The following is an 18,236-nucleotide window of genomic DNA, read 5'->3' as shown; positions in this document are numbered from 1 at the left end:
AGCAGAAGCTATGTGCTAAGAGTGTTATATTGGTAAGAATAAATAATTAGAGTGTTACAAAGTGTCACATACTGTAGGTAAAAAAATAATTATAATAATTATTTTATACATTACCATGCATTTAAAGATGAGATTTAAAAAAAAGTAATTATAGGTATATATAATCTTACTTTATTTTAGATTTGCCAGATAACAACTGACAGGATGAAATACTTGCATGCATAAAAGGACTGACCTTTATGTACAATAGCAAGGTAGTGTTGAAACAAGGACAAAAGATTCACAAATTATAATTTTGCAGTTACATAAGAAGTTGATATATTAGAGATAGCAAATCTACAACATAAATAAGCTAAGTTTTGTTAGATGCAGGGTGCAGTATCTGTTCAATCATCAACACAGGTCAGTAGTATAGAGCTGTAAATTATGTGCTGACTTTTTAGCAGAAGGTACTGCAAATTTTTGTAAATAGATGTAAAATGGAAAAGCAAAGAAAGTAAAGTAGTGTCAGGCCATGCCCCAAGGGTGGTATCATATGCATTTGTTCTTGATTCAGTTTGTATAGTCCAGAGACATGAAGAGAGGTATGGCAGGTGAGGCAGAGCCTTTCCTGACATACGCCAAAGTTTTGACCAAATAAAGTATATGAAAAATACAAAGAATATATTAGAAATATCATCTTTGTATTATTCTGATCATTTTTATAGTCAAAACTGCACATCTCTGGTATGGTCTCCTAAACCCTGTTCTAAAATCTAGGCTTGATTAGATATAGAATTACAGAGCACATTCCACCACTGTCTAATGCAATGATCATGTCAAACAATAACTTTTATTGGAGTCCAGGTGAGTTTTCTACCTGGACACCCTTTCCATAACAGGTTAAATTAATCTCGTAAACTACTGTACACAATTTATTGTAGATCTTTGTTGATAATGAGATATCTTTCTCATTAGCATCAGTTAGTATTTTGCATTCCTTTAACGATCATATGCTTTATACAGTACATCTGCCAGTCTCTAGATTTATTTTTTGTTGACATTTTAAATTTAGTAACCTCATGTTAACAATCAAACTATTGTGTTTGTTTTCTATTTGCATACTGTATCTGGTTTATGACAGCATTATTATGCCATATCTGATGTCATTAAATAGCACATCTAATTTGATGCCTCTATTGACTGCATCACAGGATTCTATGGTGATTGAACTGGAGTCCCTGCATCAATTGCAGCCAGAAGTAATAGGGAGTGATAGGTTTAGTTCACTTGTGTAATGGTAAGCGTCATCATTAATGTAGTTATCCCAAGTGTACCCCCAGTGTACCTAACACTGAAACATTGGAGTGGCATTCACTGTATCTTGTCGTCATTCTTCCTCTAATATTGGTGGGGTTTCTTATTTAGAGGTCAATGGGGCTAATCTCTATATATTAATTGTGAGTGATAGAACTATGTGATAGACATAGATAGACAGACAGACAGAGCAGGCAGTGACACTGAGAAAATAAGTAAACCAATCAAAGCTTTTAGATTAACAAGTCTGTAACTTTACTATGCTCTCATCACAGATGAAGCATATTACAAAACATAACCATCCCATCAACACTTCTATCTTCACAGAAAGTTCCAGCCAAAACAAAATTTGCCACCAGGGGTTATATTTACTAAAATTCTATTTTGGAATCATTTTTATGAATCTCAAAATTGATTGAAATTATTTTGGATTTTCTAAAATCCTTAAAAAAATCCCTAATTTACTAAAAATTGATTTTGCATTCAATTTTCAAATCAAATTCAATGTTGATTCATGTTTGGAAGGGATTTAGATTTGAATTTATGAAATCCCTTCCAAGATAGAACTTTAAATCCCCAGCAAAATCAAACAGAACGTCCTCATTGCTTTATTTTGTTCCAAATGTATCATATGCACACTAATTAAAGGGGAAACTCTCTTTACTCTGTTTTATACATGAAAACATAAGTGATGATTTAAAAAAAATACTTACGGCTGAAACATTTGGAAATAATTTTAATCCTAATTTGCCTTCCAGCCTGGCTTTCACTTTCTGTGCCCACAAAGTCATATGTTTTTAAAAAAAACCTCTGCCTGCTTTCTGTTTATAGCATAATCTGGGGGAGTGTCTCTGGCCTAGACTGTGGGTTTTGTGAACTCAGGGATTCTTCCGATGGTTGGGAAGAGGAACTGGGGTGGCCTAATATAGGACTTCCTCATACAGGACACTGACAGTGAAGTTTGGTGAAATATTGAAGAGCTTTATTGCAGGAAAAGAACGACTTAAAGTCATATGTCAAAAAGGGATTTGTGGAGGAATGTCCAGACCCATGGAGGGTTTTTGTGAGCAATATTAGAGATGCTGGTGACTGAAGAAACTGTGGGTGATGTTAAAAGTCACTGATAACTTAAAGAACTTATAAACGGTGGTTAAAGACACAGATGGTTAAAGAACTTGTGAGCGGAGATAAGGACACTGGTAAATTGAAGAACTTAAGTGCAGAGGTTTAGGACGCTGATGATTTGTAGAAGTAGAACGGTGACTGTGACGCTGATGATTGGAAGAACTTAAGTGCAGTGGTTTAAGACGCTGGTGATTTGTAGAACTTGAGAACGGTGACTGAGACGCTGATGATGTGAATAACTGAAGTGCAGGGGTTTAGGAAACTGTTGATTTGTAGAACTTGAGAACGGTGACTGAGACGCTGATGATGTGAATAACTGAAGTGCAGGGGTTTAAGACGCTGTTGATTTGTAGAACTTGAGAACGGTGATTTAGGCCCACAGCCACGCTGATTCCTAGGAGCACTGGTGACTGGACCGCAGAGAGATACACCGGCCGCTGAATACACTGGAACCGGTGCAGCGAACTGGCACCTGGAAATGCCGGAGACACTGGAGTATGATTTCAGAGATTCTTGCCGGGAACAAGAGCGCTGGCATCCACGTCAGGAAAAGACGATACTCAGGCACTGAAGCTCTGTCCGGCGTCTGACTTTGAATCCCCCACCACCGCTGGATTGGCGGAGCAGTCTGATGATGTCACCTGCACCCCATCCATGTGATGCCGGGTGTCATGGCGGCACCCATGCCCCGGAGAACCGCCGGGAGCCGCGCCAGCCAGACGCCGGAGCCCGTGGCCCACCGAAGGCAGAGGCCGCAACACAGACCAGCAGACACGCAGGGGTAAGCGCGGCGAACGCTGCCTCTGGCGTGTGACAGTACCCCCTCCTCCAGGAGTGGCCCCTGGACACTTTCCAGGTTTTGTTGGATGTCTGGAATGGAAAATCCGCACCAGTCGGGGACCCGTAACTTCAGTAGCTTTGACCCAGCTCCTTTCCTCGGGGCCAAAACCTTTCCATTCCACCAAATACTGTAGATTCTTGTGAAGATAGCGAGAATCAAGAATAGCTTTAATCTCAAAGTCCGTACCCTCTTCAGCCTCTGCAGAGGTTGGCTTTGGGGACTTGGAATGAAACCGGTTCAAAACAAGAGGGTGAAGAAGAGAGACATGGAAGGAATTTGGTATCCAGAGATGGGAAGTCAATCCCAATTTGCAGACAACCGGATTCAAGACTTGTAACACGGGATAAGGACCAATGAACCTTGGAGCGAACTTCATAGTGGGCACCTATAAATGGAGATTGCGGGTAGAGAGCCATACCCTGTCACCAACCTTGTATTAAGGAGCTGCCCATCGCTTCCTATCCGCAAAGAACTTATAGCGTCCAGAAACTCTCTTGAGGTTGGCATGAACCCGACTCCAGATTTGACAGAAGTGCTGGAGAGTAGAGGCTGCAGCAGGAACTTCTTCTGGAGGACAAACGGGTAATTCTGGAACCTGGGGATGAAATCCATAATTAATGAAAAATGGAGACTCACCAGTCGAGGAGTGATATAGATGATTATGGGCGAACTCGGCCCAAGGCAACAACTCCACCCAATTATCTTGTGAGGGGGAGAGGTAAACACGGAGAAAAGTCTCTAAATCTTGATTTATGCGTTCAGTTTGCCCATTGGTCTGTGGATGGTAAGCGGATGAAAACTTGAGTTTTATTTGTAGGGCCGAGCAGAGGGCTTGAACGTCCTTCTTCATAGTGTCCCACCAGTAAGATCTTCGTAAAAATTCCCACATCTTTTGAACTCCAGGATGGCCAGAAAACTTGGAAATGTGAGCCCACTGCAACAATCTTGGTCGAAATTTAGCTGGCACAGACATTCTTCCAGGAGGAGGACCCAACGCGGTGGGAGCCGCAGAAATAGAAACTGGACTGAGGATCAACGCCTTTTCAATGGAATTCTCCTCATCCGAAACCATTAAGGAACGGGATAGGGCATCCGCCTTGGTGTTAAAAGTTCCAGCCCGGTACTTAATGACAAACGAAAATCGGGCAAAGAAAAGCACCCATCTTGCTTGACGGGGATTCAAGCACTGGGCCGTCTTGAGATACAGCAAATTCTTGTGATCCGTGAAAATCGTAATTAGGTGTTTAGCACCTTCCAAAAGATATCTCCATTCTTCCAAGGCAGATTTTATTGCCAACAGCTCTTTGTCTCCAATGGTGTAATTTAGTTCAGCAGGGGAGAACTTGCGAGAATGGAAACCACATGGATGCAACTTCCCATCTGGAGCGTACTGCGAGAGTATGGCACCAATGCCTACCGTAGAAGCATCAACCTCCAGAAAGAATGGTTTTAGAAAGTCTGGTTGCTGAAGTACCAGAGCGGTCATAAAGGCTACCTTCAACTGAGCGAACACTGCTACAGCTTCAGAGGACCAATGGCTTGGGTCAGCCCCCTTCTTGGTTAGGGCAGTAATAGGCGCCACAATAGTAGAGAAACCCCTTATGAATTTCTGGTAGTAATTTGCGAACCCTAGAAATCGTTGCACTGCTTTCAAGGAAAGAGGCTGAGTCCAGTCCCGAATAGCAGAAAGTTTCTCCGGATCCATACGCAACTCCGTGCCAGAAATAATGTAACCCAGAAATGGAATAGAGGGGACCTCAAAGGTGCACTTGGAAATCTTGCCGTAAAGATGGTTCTCTCGCAACCGAAGGAGTACCTCCTTAACTTGTATTCTGTGCTCAGTGAGATTCTTCGAAAATATCAGGATATCATCCAAATATACCACTACATTTAGGTATAACATGTCCCGAAAGACTTCATTAATGAATCCCTGGAAAACGGCGGGGGCGTTGCTGAGGCCAAACAGCATTACCAGGTACTCATAATGCCCGTCCCTAGTATTGAAGGCCGTCTTCCATTCGTCCCCTTGTCGGATACGTATCAAGATATAAACTCCCCTTAAATCGAGCTTAGTGAAGACTCGAGCTCCGCGAACTCTATCAAAAAGCTCCGTGATGAGCGGCAAAGGATACTTATTCTTAATGGTGACTTCATTTAGACCACAATAGTCGATACATGGCCTCAGGCCTCCGTCTTTTTTCTTCACAAAGAAGAAGCCTGCTCCTGCTGGGGAAGTAGAGGGGCGGATGAGTCCCTTCTGCAGATTAGACTTTATATATTCTGACATGGCTTGAGTCTCAAGTACTGACAAAGGATAAGTACGACCTCGAGGTGGCATTTTTCCCGGAATGAGCTCAATAGGACAGTCCCAGGGTCTATGCGGTGGTAACTTATCAGCCGCCTGTTCCAAGAACACATCTGTAAACTCCCGATAAACCTCTGGAATAAGCTCTTCGTCCGACTTGGAAGACACACGAAGCGAGTAGACAGGAGTGAGACAATTCGAGTGACAGAATGGACTCCATGAAATTATCTGTGTCGGCCTCCAGTCGATGTGAGGGTTGTGAAGCTTGAGCCAGGGAAGACCAAGGACGAGATCGTGAGGCATCTCCTGAATCACAAGGAACTCCAGATGTTCTTGGTGCAAAGCTCCCACTTGCAGCTTGATTGGCATAGTACGACTTGAAATCAGAGCATTAGGAATTTGGGCACCATTAATAGCAGTTATCGTAATAGGTCGTTCGACCGACTGTAACTTCAAACCCAGATTCTGGGCGCAGGAAAGGGAAATAAAATTCCCCGCAGCCCCTGAGTCCAACAGTGCCTTAACGGTTTTGACTTCAGACTCAGAAAACAGAGACACAGAGAGTAGACAGTCCACTGCCGGAGAAGATTGAGAAACAACCCCTAGCTTGACTTCTCCAGAACAAGCTAGGACTGCCCGTTTCCCGGGCGAGACTTGCAAGACTTGAGTCTACCCTTACGACGACGCTGACGCTCTTCTGGGGACAGCCGAGACCGATTAATCTGCATGGGTTCGTCTGGACTTGAATTAACTGTTTGCTTAGAAGGAAGAGATCGGAATCTCGACCAGTCTAACCGACTACGTTCACCACCTCGTTCCTGCATGCGAAGATCCACCTTTACACAGAGTGAGATCAACTGTTCCAAGGAATCTGGCAGATCTCTAGTAATCAACTCGTCTTTTAAACGATCCGAGAGCCCGTTCCAAAAGCAGCCCGAAGGGCATCATTATTCCAGCTCAGTTCAGAAGCTATAGTTTGAAAGTGAATCACATACTGTCCCACTGTACGAGAGCCTTGTCGAACTCAGAGCAAGTCAGCAGAGGCAGCAGTCGTCCTGCCGGGCTCATCAAAAATCCTTCGGAATGACGCAATGAAGTTGGTATAACTAGAAACTAACAGATCTGATCGCTCCCACAACGGTGACACCCACTCCAACGCTGAACCCTCAAGCAAAGAGATAATGTATGCCACTTTAGACCGATCAGTAGGGAAGTTCGAAATGTACCTCACACTGAGGAATCCACGGCAATTTTTCGAATTCCCGTTATAACAAAGAGGAGTGGGAAGCTGAAGGCGTGACCTGGTTCCAGACAAGGAGGGAACATTGCCAGAGACAACCACTGGAGCGGATTCTGGAACTGGAGCGGGAACCACTGAAGCCAGCGAAGTCTGGATTTGATCCAGCCGGCCAGATAATTCCTGGAGATAATGCATCACCTGATTCTGTGCTGCTTCCTGACTCTGTACTTGGGAAACCAGGTCCTGCATGGTGCTTGCCTCTGGGTTCCAATTCCCCGGGTCCATGTGGCCTGAGTATAATGTCACTGGCCTAGACTGTGGGTGTTGTGAACTCGGGGATTCTTCCGATGGTTGGGAAGAGAAACCACAACTGAGTCGGAACTGGGGTCGCCTAATATAGGACTTCCTCATACAGGACACTGACAGTGAAGTTTGGTGAAATATTGAAGAGCTTTATTGCAGGAAAAGAACAACTTAAAGTCATATGTCAAAAAGGGATTTGTGGAGGAATGTCCAGACCCATGGAGGATTTTTGTGAGCAATATTAGAGATGCTGGTGACTGAAGAAACTGTGGGTGATGTTAAAAGTCACTGATAACTTAAAGAACTTATAAACGGTGGTTAAAGGCACAGATGGTTAAAGAACTTGTGAGCGGAGATAAGGACACTGGTAAATTAAAGAACTTAAGTGCAGAGGTTTAGGACGCTGATGATTTGTAGAAGTAGAACGGTGACTGTGACGCTGATGATTGGAAGAACTTAAGTGCAGTGGTTTAAGACGCTGCTGATTTGTAGAACTTGAGAATGGTGACTGAGACGCTGATGATGTGAATAACTGAAGTGCAGGGGTTTAGGACGCTGTTGATTTGTAGAACTTGAGAATGGTGACTGAGACGCTGATGATGTGAATAACTGAAGTGCAGGGGTTTAAGACGCTGTTGATTTGTAGAACTTGAGAACGGTGATTTAGGCCCACAGCCATGCTGATTCCTAGGAGCACTGGTGACTGGACCGCAGAGAGATACACCGGCCGCTGAATACACTGGAACCGGTGCAGCGAACTGGCACCTGGAAATGCCGGAGACACTGGAGTATGATTTCAGAGATTCTTGCCGGGAACAAGAGCGCTGGCATCCACGTCAGGGAAAGACGATACTCAGGCACTGAAGCTCTGTCAGGCGTCTGACTTTGAATCCCCCGCCACCGCTGGATTGGCGGAGCAGTCTGATGACGTCACATGCCCCCCGTCCATGTGATGCCGGGTGTCATGGCTGCGCCCATGCCCCGGAGAACCGCCGGGAGCCACGCCAGCCAGACGCCGGAGCCCGTGGCCCACCGAAGGCAGAGGCTGCAACACAGACCAGCAGACATGCAGGGGTAAGCGCGGCAAATGCTGCCTCTGGCGTGTGACAGGGAGTGGTTTATTTAATGCATGATTATGCAATAGACGGCAGCAGAGCACAATATTGAATACTTTTGCCAAATGATATAATAAAACAGTATGCCTTCAGAATATTTTTTTTAAAATAAACCAAAGATGTATCTTTATACTTATGCTGAGCAGGAGTTTGTGTATTTAACAATGAAGTTAGATTCCAGGAGCAACAGCCATAGCCTAAATAACTTTTTTGGTGGAAGGGAATAAACAATATAGTAACAATTATTATTCTTATCTTCTTTATTAGCACATACTTGTCACTTACACAACAACCATCCCACTGGCATTTGTTCCACAAGAATATTTGTAGACAGGGATGAATTGATGAGGGTGTAGGCATCATGGGACGAACCAGGATAGCCAGTTACAACACTCATGATTTTAAAATTCATTATATCATCCAGCCAAATTGTTCAATATTGTGCTCTGGTGCTATCTATTGCACATTCATGGAATAAGTATGATGTCTATAAGTATAAATATGTGCACTATTCAACTCATGAAGCTGCTGATGGTGCTCTGATTGATCCTCCGGGGTTAACTTAGTCAAGTGGTGATTTGCATTGTGCAGGTAGGTGCACAATATACCATAACCTTGGACATTCATTAAGACTAAGAAAATTTTGGTAGAAAGGTTCTTCCCTGTTGGCGCTAGAGCTGCCTGATTATAAAAGGCTATGACCTGACTATCACCGTAATCAGAAAACATACAATCATACACAGAGAATGTAGCCAATCAGTACTCAAAGGAGCTACATATATTGGGACAAATCAAATGTATAAAGGTGTATACAATACATTCCTATGGTTGATGTTCATGAATCAGTCTACTACAATCTTTTTTACTCTGTCTTAGGGTCTTCAGTAGGGTACAGACTTTCTCTCGGATATTTGTGGACAGAAAAATAAAAGAAAACCAAATGTGTAGTATTCCTTTTAGTTACACCGAAAAACACAGTGGAATGAAAGTAATAATTTCAATTTTATTAGATGTTATTTGTGGACAATACAGCATACCCCACTCATACTGGTTCAGGTGGAAAAAGACATATAAAGCTATATTTTATGTTCTATTTCCTCCTGGGAGCATGTACCCAAATTGGACTATTCAGGAGAAATTCTGTACACCACTGAAGACCCCAACAGAGAGGGAAAAAAGATTGCAATGGACTGTCAAAGTCAGAAAAAATATTGCGCTGCACGTTGCCATATATTCACCTCATGCGCGTGCCCGCTGCACATGCACTTTCACTGGCGTGCGTGCACATACTCGCAGATGCGTGACGGCGCCTGAACGGGCGTGCGCCTGAGCGCATGGTATGTGCATTTACGGTAGAGTTTGTGTGCGTCTAGCGAGCGACTCAATCGCTCTTTAATAAATCCATACAGCAGGTTTTATAGGTATTGTTCCCTTTAGTGATAACTGTAAGTTTGGTTAAAGTAACTTGTTCACGGACTTGGGAATCCCTCTTTACGTAGTACAAAGGGTCTGATAAAGGTAGAACAGTTGTGTCTGGTACCTAACCGAAGAGTATTTTAATAGCAATAATCCGGTGTTGGTTAGGTACAGATTAATCGCTCCTGCATATAGTTATAGCCATTAGTAGTTTCTGGACATTTCATATATTTGCAGTTCATTATCCATGCGGCGGGAATCCGGAGATTCCCACCCACCTGAGCTGATTGTAATAGCCACAGCCCACCTGTTCAAACTAACCTATGACCTTTTGTTATGATGCGAGGAGACATTCCTGTGTCCAATGAACAATGAGATTATAGGGCCCTTTGTAGTACACTGTGTGCAGTGTATATAAGGGTCACTGTCCCCAGACCGGCCAGTACTCTCTCTTCAACAGTTATCGCTGGGATCGTGGACATTGAGGCAAATGTACACCATAGAGAGGTAGCGGTGTCCGTCCTGATGGACGGTTTTAAGGAGGTATTAAGGAGTAGGGTACAAACTACTCAACCTAACTGGAGAGGTATGTCGGTGGCCGCCTTAAGAGAGACTGCTGTTGGGCACGACAGGAACATTACAAGACGCAGGGAGTCACAGAGTGATAGACTGATGGCAATAAGTATCCAGGCCCTAACAACAAGGCCGCCTCAGTCCCGATCACAGATCCCTGGTGGTAAGCCGCATGTGGTAAAATGTTACAATTGTAGCAGGGAAGGACATTTTGCACGTAACTGTACAAATAACTCACATAATGCACATAAAAACCCTAGACAACGACATGACATACGAAATTGGGATCAGGGACCGCAGAGACGGGGTTATGAGCCACATGCAGGGGAAACAAGAAGGTATCCCCCAAAAAGAGACTGGCAAGTCTCTGATAATACCCATTCACCCCCTTCACAGGTAATAGCTACCACTGCAATGCAGGGAGGTCACCACACACCATAGGGGTGTGGCCACACCTGTAATCTGCAGCCAGTGAAATTAATTGCAAATCTTGGAAGTGAACCCGAGGTCACAATTGATGTAGCTGGTAAATCTCTAAATTTCCTTGTAGATACGGGGGCGGCCAAGTCAGTGATAAATTTGACCGTGGGCATTAGAACCACTGGTAAAACAATTCCAGCCATGGGAGTGACAGGAGTAGTACGACAATACCCTTTAAGCAAACCAACAGAGGTTACGATAGGGCCTTTGCATACCAAGCATTCTTTCCTGCTGGCTGCATCGGCTCCGACTAATCTCTTAGGGAGAGATCTACTGTGCAAAATGGGATGCGTCATATACTGTACTCCTGAAGGTGTGTTTTTGGACATTCCCGAAAACCACGCTCAGGAAGCGCAAGATATGCTAGACTCCCCAACAAGATTAATGTCACACACTGTTATTGAAAATAGGTGTCCGTCCAAGATAGAAGAAATGACGTCCCAGGTACCAGATTCACTGTGGACCAAGGACGGACAAGACACTGGATTGATGGCAAATGTAGCCCCAGTAGTTGTGCAAGTAAAAGATGGTAGGATAGCTCCAAAAATCCCACAGTACCCTCTGAAGCCAGAGGCGGAGTTAGGAGTTTACCCTGTAATAGAGCGCTTGCTACAACAGGGCATTCTGGTAAGGACGTCCAGCACTGCCAATAGCCCCATCTTCCCTGTTAAAAAGAGTGGGGGGAGGGGTTACAGATTAGTGCAGGATCTAAGAGGGGTCAACAAAATAGTTGAGAGTCAATTCCCCGTAGTGCCAAATCCAGCTGTTATCCTTATGCAAATCCCTCCCACTGCCAAATTTTTCACTGTGATTGACCTCTGCTCCGCTTTCTTCTCGGTACCCCTGCATCCTGACAGTCAATATTTGTTTGCATTCACATACAGAGGAGTCCAATACACATGGACTCGCTTACCACAAGGTTTCATAGACAGTCCAAGTATCTTTTCACAGGCTTTGCATGATTGTTTACAGTCTTTCCAACCAGAGAGTGGATCAGTATTGATACAGTATGTAGATGATTTACTACTGTGTTCAGATTCATTGGAAGCATCCCCGAAAGATACGAAACAGCTCCTGTTTCATCTTTCAGACACAGGACACAAGGTTTCCAAAGACAAATTACAATTATGTCAGGCCCGGGTGAAGTATTTAGGACACTGTCTGACACAAGGACTGAGACACCTTACCGCTGATAGAATTCAAGCAATTCGTGACATGACACTGCCACAAACCCAGCAACAGATTAGAACGTTTTTAGGAATGTGTGGGTATTGCCGTAACTGGATCCCAGGGTTTTCCATACTAGCCCTACCTTTGCAGGAAATGGTCTCATCAAGTAAACCTGACTGGATTTCGCACACAGACGAATCTGAAATGGCATTTGAGAGACTAAAACAGTGCCTAACGCAGGCACCAGCATTAGGTATGCCTGACTATGGGAAACCCTTTGAGCTGTACGGAACAGAAAGTGCTGGTTGCGCGGCAGGCGTCCTAACCCAAAAGCACGGTGATGCCAGCAGGCCGGTAGCATACTACAGCGCTCAGCTAGATACGGTAGCGCGATCCCTCCCCACATGCTTGCGAAGTGTTGCAGCGATAGCATTGCTAATTACTAAAAGCGAAGATGTAGTGCTAGGACACAACCTCACAATCCATACACCGCATGCAGTGTCAGCCTTGCTGAATTCTGCCCAAACCAGGCACGTCTCATCAGCGCGGTTTACAAGATGGGAATTGGCATTAATGGCCCCCGTAAACATCACCATAAAGAGATGCAGTGCATTAAATCCTGCAACATATCTCCCAGGTGTGCCTGGACAGGCACAAAGGGTGGAGGATGAGAGTGATGGGGAAGGAGGATTTAATACAGGAGATGACATGCATGATTGTATGGAATATTTGACCCAAAATTTAACGGCAAGGCCTGACATCAGTGACAACCCACTGGAAGATGTAGATCTTACTTTCTACACTGACGGTAGTTGTCACAGACAGACGGACTCGGGAGACTTGTGTACTGGTTACGCAGTCGTAGATGACCAAGGCACCATAGAAGCAGAACCGCTAGGCCCACCTCACTCAGCCCAGATTGCTGAACTGGTTGCCCTAACCAGAGCATGTGAATTGGCTAAGGGCAAGTCAGCCAATATCTACACCGATTCTAGATACGCCTTCGGGGTAGTCCATGATTTTGGAGCCCTATGGCGCCTCAGAAATTTCATGACGGCAGCTGGTACACCGGTAGCGCATGCAGCTCACATCAAAAGGCTTCTAACAGCGATACAGGAACCCGACAGAGTGGCTGTTATCAAGTGTAAAGCACATACATATAGCCAAGACCCAGTATCACTTGGTAATAGCCGAGCAGACGAAGCTGCTAAGTTAGCAGCCGGTACCCCCAGACAGACAGACATCACACAACTGATGGTATTCAATACTGTAAACACACAGAAATTGTGTGAAATGCAAAACTTGTGTTCCCCACAGGAAAAGGCAGTCTGGAGGTCAAAAGGATATAGCCAGGAGTCCTCAGGACTCTGGACAGATGAACATGGTAAACCAGTGGCACCAAGAGCATACCTTCCGAGTCTAGCTGAAGCAGCACACAGGCTGACTCATCTGGGCAAAGGAGGGATGTGTAAGCTAGTAAGAGCTTATTGGTGCACCCCAGGATTTTCCTCCCATGCGGGTAAAAGGGCAATGACATGCCTCACCTGCTTGAGGAAGAATATCGGAAAGGCAATACCAACAGAACCATCTCATATCCCTCCAACAGATGGCCCTTTCCAGGTAATACAAATTGATTTCATACAGTTACCCCCTTGTCGAAATTTGAAGTATGTACTAGTTTGTATAGATGTGTTTTCAAATTGGGTCGAAGCATTTCCTGCGGCCACAAATACTGCTATGTTTAGTGCTAAGAAAATTGTGCAGGAATTTGTATGTAGATACGGTATCCCTAGAATAATTGAAAGTGATAGGGGTACCCATTTTACAGGTGAAGTCTTTCAAACAATGTGTAAGTTAATGGGAATTAATAGTAAGCTGCACACTCCGTACCGCCCCCAGGCGAGTGCGAAGGTGGAAAGAGTAAACAGCACTATTAAAAATAAATTGAGCAAGGTAATGACTGAAACAGGATTGTTGTGGCCTGAAGCTTTGCCAATTGTATTATACAGCATCAGAACCACTCCCAGGTCCCCTCTTAATCTGTCTCCTTTTGAAATTCTGTTTGGTCGACAACCGCATGTTATGATTAACCCTCAGGATGATTTGAAGTGTAACAATGAAGTAACTGTAAAGTACTTGGTTAAGATGAGTAAACAGCTGAGGAATCAGAATGACAATTTGAAGTTAGTGATTCCTGATCTGCCAGATAGTAATTGTCATGACATTGAACCTGGGGATTATGTAATGATACGGAATTTTCTACGCTCAGGTTGCCTCATTGACAGATGGGAAGGACCATATCAAGTCTTATTGACCAGCACAACTGCTTTGAAGGTTTCCGAGAGAGAGACTTGGGTCCATACGTCTCATTGTAAAAAGGTTGCGGATCCAGAGAGGTCCCGTGACAAAGAACAGACGGTAGAGGTTGTATCACTAGAGTGTCTGTTCGGGGAAGATTGAGACGACACCTGAGCGTAGAGGATAATAAGACCTGAAGCTTGTGATAAGTGAAATTTAACCAGAAGATGTGCGCTAATCGGGACAATTAGTGATTAAAAATTGTTGTTATTTCCCTTACATAACCTCTTTCGTAGCTTTTAACATGAAATTCCGATGTCACGGATCCATATGTGGAAAGAAAATTAAAATATATGGTGTAGTATGTTCACAATAAAACGAAATGTATTAATAAAAAATGCTAGTATACAATTGCTGCAAGCAAAGGTGGTAGGTGGAAAATTACCAAAGCATAAAGGTAAATGCACAGTAACACAATGTCAAAAAACTTCCAGATGCTGAAATCAAGTGAAGGTGGGGGTTTACCAGATTCAGATGAAGTAATTGCGTTCTTGAACGCAATTGTATACTAGCATTTTTTATTAATAAATTTCGTTTTATTGTGAACATACTACACCATATATTTTAATTTTCTTTCCACATATGGATCCGTGACATCGGAATTTCATGTTAAAAGCTACGAAAGAGGTTATGTAAGGGAAGTAACAACAATTTTTAATCACTAATTGTCCCGATTAGCGCACATCTTCTGGTTAAATTTCACTTATCACAATTCTATTTGGGGACCGGGGCTATCCCCTTTACCAGTTGAATTGCAGCTTATATCGGTTGGCGCCACGACTCTTCTCTATTTTTCACACCTGATAAAGACCTGAAGCTTGTCGAGCCAGATTTCTTTCCCCCATTTGTTATTTTCTCCAGTTCCCACCTCCCTCATATTTCCCTTCCCCCTTCTTATTTTCTCCTTTTACTCCTCTAAGATGGACTTGCCCCAAGAGACTGTGATATGGATTTTCCTGTTGACCATGATGTTGACCAGAGCAGTCTGTTCCGGCGAGAGTACCATGGAGGTCGAGAGAGGTTCTGGAAAGGGTTCTGATGACAAAGATGGAGGCGTAGATTTCCAAGAACAACATAATCACCAAGCAAAGGCGAGTATCAGAAAACGATCCGATAGCATTGACCATAGAAGGAATTGTGAAGGATTGTTAGCTGAAGAAAATTGTATCTGTAGGCATTGTGACAATGTAGTTGAAGATGGGTGCATCAAGAAATGCCAATCCAGTTTTAATATCCATATGGATAGGCATCCATTGAGTGACTATCACTCCTTAGTGGGTAAAGTACTAAATCAGACAGACTGTTGGGTATGCTCTCAAGTACCTCAAGGTCACAGCAAGTCAGGACTAGTACCATTTCCTTTAACGATAGGGGAGGTACTTGAGTGAAGTGGTGGGAGGCCGGTGGACAAGAGGTTTAATATCTCTAGTCCTCCTAGTTTGAAGCTCCACCAATACCATGTGGATAGGTCTTTAGTGTGCTTTAACATTTCCAATCCCCGAAAGCCGGGAAATTGGGAAGTGTCATGGAATAACAAAACCATGACATTCTCACATAGAGCCGATGGATTGCCTACAGATACAGAACTTATACGCCACTTAGCCGGTAGTGGAAGATATTTCCGATATAGGTATACCCTAGGAAGTAGGACCATGAGAGTTGGAGAGGTATCACCAGGATACTGTGCACATGTCGTACAAACAGATACGTGTACTAAACAGATGGGAGTATTAGGGTTAGGAGATTTTATATGGAAAATTTGTAATATGGTTATGACACACACCGTCCCATATGTTCTCCCCGATGATGCATATTTCATATGCGGGAGGAAGGCGTATAAGTGGCTTGCCCCAAACTCAGAAGGGTTGTGTTATATTGGAAAAGTACTGCCTGAGGTAATGACTGTATCCCACACTAAAATGAAAGATATTCACCGTGGTGCCCAAGCTCCTTATACTCACACTCATTACGAGCACATCGTTAAACGTCACCTAATAGAAAGAACAGAGCATCCGGCCTCTGACCTGATCCATGAATCCACCGGGATTCAAGTCTTACTCGCGTTAGATATCACTCGTACTGCCAGAGGAGTGATGAATTATAGATACATATCTGCGCTTGCAAATTTATTAGACAATATCACTGAAATGTATAACGACACTTTTAGGTATACCGGAAGGGAGCTCCAAGCTTATAAAACAGAACTGGTTCAGCATAGGATGGTTCTTAATTATCTCACAGCAGTGACAGGTGGATATTGTGTCACACTGGCAACGCAGTACAGCGTAAAATGCTGCACCTATATTACGAATAGCACCGAGGACCCGGTCGAGGTCATAGATCAAAATATGGACGACATTCTCCAATTAAAGTGGGAATTCCGCAGGAGACACAATCTCACCCTTGCTGCTGTGGGTAATGAGCTGACCGGTTGGGTGTCATGGTTGAACCTGCGAAATTGGTTCTCTGGTTTAGGAGAATGGGCCCAAGGAATTATAATGGATGTAGGGAAATTTCTTCGGTGTATCTTGGGTATCGTCATGTCGATTGGTCTGATATTTAGATGCATTCAGGCTTTAACGATGTGTAAACAAAGTACTAAGGTGATGAGTCTAAGGAGTGAGGACATTGTAATTCCTATGGATTTGATTTATGACCCAACGATAGAGACAATGTAGTGATGAAAATATGATTCCACGGTCCGTTTCTTTCACCCATTTCTCCTTTGTTTTCCTCCAAGGTACAAAGACATCCGCTTGGAAGAAGAATTTGACAACCTTTTACACAGACAACTGATGGACTATGCCATAGACCCCCTATATCCCTAGTACCTTTAAATTTTACGCTAGCCCAACACTTTTTGTAAGTCTATGGACATTGATAAAGCTTTGCTCGCATTGTTGGCAAAAGCCTAAAGAGACTACAGTCAACATGTACATCGAGACAAGACAAGACAAGACCTCAATCAGCAAATGTATATTAAACTCACATAGTTTATCACTGCATTTACCATAATTGTTCTTTATCTTCATCTCTACAACCTTCAGGTAATAACACACATAGTCGATAGGGAATATAGGCACAGATATCAGCACTCACATATTCCCCCATTCATGTATCATCAACTAAAATGTGCTCCCCCATTTTGTTGCAACCAAAAGCCGAAAAGAGCTCGGTAAAGTTTGACAGCCCATCAACAGACCCGTACCATGGGATAAGAAGGAATTCAAATGTATACTTCGCAATACCTCGAAGCTTGATTTAAAACACGTACGGCACGATGATACATGACCCCCCCCCAAACATGGATTCGTACACACATGCTTATGCTATCTCACTAGGTCATACCTTTTTCTCACCTTCTTCTCTCCTCCCCTACCCAACCATAGAAATGTATTTACACACGACATATATTTTTTTTCTTTTTTTTTTAAATGTTTTAGGAAGTGGCAGTTATTGATGACTGCCAAAGGGTGGACTGTCAAAGTCAGAAAAAATATCGCGCTGCACATTGCCATATATTCACCTCATGCGCGTGCCCGCTGCACATGCACTTTCACTGGCGTGCGTGCACAAACTCGCAGATGCGTGACGGCGCCTGAACGGGCGTGCGCCTGAGCGCATGGTATGTGCACTTACGGTAGAGTTTGTGTGCGTCTAGCGAGCGACTCAATCGCTCTTTAATAAATCCATACAGCAGGTTTTATAGGTATTGTTCCCTTTAGTGATAACTGTAAGTTTGGTTAAAGTAACTTGTTCACGGACTTGGGAATCCCTCTTTACGTAGTACAAAGGGTCTGATAAAGGTAGAACAGTTGTGTCTGGTACCTAACTGAAGAGTATTTTAATAGCAATAATCCGGTGTTGGTTAGGTACAGATTAATCGCTCCTGCATATAGTTATAGCCATTAGTAGTTTCTGGACATTTCATATATTTGCAGTTCATTATCCATGCGGCGGGAATCCGGAGATTCCCACCCACCTGAGCTGATTGTAATAGCCACAGCCCACCTG

Source organism: Pseudophryne corroboree, chromosome 3 (assembly GCF_028390025.1).
Source record: "Pseudophryne corroboree isolate aPseCor3 chromosome 3, aPseCor3.hap2, whole genome shotgun sequence".
Taxonomy (NCBI): domain Eukaryota; kingdom Metazoa; phylum Chordata; class Amphibia; order Anura; family Myobatrachidae; genus Pseudophryne; species Pseudophryne corroboree.
This window is presented reverse-complemented; position numbering follows the sequence as displayed.